Consider the following 2003-nt stretch of genomic DNA (forward strand, 5'->3'; position numbering starts at 1 on the left):
AGAGCTTGTCTAGCTAGCTCTTAAACAGTACTACATTTCTTTGCTTGACGGGTCCAGTTCATCAGTTCATCTGAACTCCCCTGAGCACTGCATTAGAGTATTCCCCACAGAGGCCCAAGCTTCGGCAACTTACAGCAGGGATACACTGAGTAGGATCTAGCGCTAAGCTACATTTTTATAATGCAATTGGCATTTTTATCAGCAGCAGCTTTTTATACTAATTTTGCCTGTGCTTTCTTAAGTGGATCAGAAAGATAAGATGATGCAATGTTTAATGCCCAGGACGGAGAATTCAACCTCCTAACACAACACCTTCCGCTTGCAGGAATTACTTCACCGAGAGGATACCCCCGAAGTGGGTATTGTAGCCCACCAAGAACAACATGCCAAGAGACAGGACAACAGACTCACCATCCTCTATCCCAGAAATCAGCCTGTGTTCACAAGAAGTCACCGTGGAAGGCAATCCAAGCCATCTCCTGAGGCTCTTACCCACATCCTCCTTAATAGAAAAGTGGCCCTAACACCTGTGGCCCTAACACAGACTATTATGAGGGGACCCACTGTTGCTGGTGCACCAATGGGCCTTTAAACCAACCATAACCAGCTGCTAGAGACCTGGCAAACTACTTCCTGCAGAGTCCAGCTTTCCTATAGGTAGGAGGTAAGTAAGAAAACAGATAAACAAGCAACAGTTTCCAAGGCCATAAGTTAACTCTCAGTGTCCCAATTTCCTCTCATGGTATTGAGGCAGTACTTCTTGCACGTGTAGATAAGAAATTCTTGATATCCACAGTTAAGAGATGTACTTCTACATGCATCTCAATAGACCTTTTTGCAGTACCCCACACTTTCTCACCTCTAAGAAGTTTTGGGGACAAGTAGAAGCACTCTGAAATACCCTATTTTCTTATGTACAACACATATCTTTTCCCAACATTTAGCTGCGGGAAAGTGGGTTTTGCATTATAAGCAAGGAAATATGTGAATAATAGTTTTGGCTTCTGCTGGGGGAAGCAAAAATACTGCTGTGGTGCTGCAAGTGGGGCTCCCTAGTCACTGGCTGTAGATGCTTTCTTTCTCCTTGTGTGCTGCAGAAGCTGATATTCACTTACTTACTGCTACTTACTAATGTTTTCAAGGAACAATCTTTCCCCCTTAATTCTGCCTTTCAAAAACAAAGGGCAGATCCTATTCAAGGGTGTGCTGTACACAAGAAAACACAGCCGGGACTGCCTCAGCAACCAGTGCTAGAGACTGCAGTGGGTAATCATTCTTAAAACACAAAAGCCCTCACCTGCAGAATCCCACATGGATCAACTCTCTGCTCTAAGAAACCTAAATTCTCTTTAAGGCCATTGCAAGAGTAGGAAAGACAGAAGAAGCTGAAGTATGTAAGCAATAAGGGGCCCTTTGGGAATCAGAGCTGGGGGGCAGCAAAGGTGCCAGTCACAGGGCTCAAGTGCCTATATACTAATGCTAGGAGCATGGGGAGCAAGCAGGGTGAACTAGCACTCCTGCTTGCAGAAAACACCTACAACTTAGTAGGGCTAACAGAAACCTGGTGGGATTCGTCCCACGACTGGGCGGTACATATTGAGGGTTATAGATTGTACAGAAAGGACAGGGTGGGGAAGAAAGGGGGAGGGGTTGCGCTCTATGTCAATGAGCAATACACATCGACCCTCATCAAGACGGAATCCAAGGATGAGGAAGTAGAAGGATTGTGGGTTAGGCTACATGGGGGGCAAGGAGAAAGGGATTTGGTGGTAGGGGTCTGCTACAGACCCCCACATCAAGGGGAAGAGCTAGATTTGGGGCTCCTCAGGCAGCTCTCGGAGACCATAAAAGCTAAAGAGGCGGTAGTTATGGGGGACCTAAACTACCCAGACATCTGCTGGGAGACGCAGACAGCAAAGTCCCACCGTTCACGCAGGTTCCTATCCTGTGTACAGGACCTCCACCTGACGCAGGAGGTACATGGTCCCACTAGGGGGAATGCC

At 46.8% G+C, this 2003-nt stretch overlaps 1 protein-coding gene across 6 annotated transcripts in view; it reads right to left on the reverse strand.

Annotated features, from left to right (window-relative positions):
* The window catches only part of MYLK (myosin light chain kinase), a 389516-nt gene that overhangs the window by 120279 nt on the left and 267234 nt on the right, over window positions 1-2003 (reverse strand). The window lies entirely within an intron of this gene.

This window comes from Alligator sinensis, unplaced genomic scaffold, assembly GCF_000455745.1.
Source record: "Alligator sinensis unplaced genomic scaffold, ASM45574v1 scaffold1226_1, whole genome shotgun sequence".
Classification (NCBI taxonomy): Eukaryota; Metazoa; Chordata; order Crocodylia; family Alligatoridae; genus Alligator; species Alligator sinensis.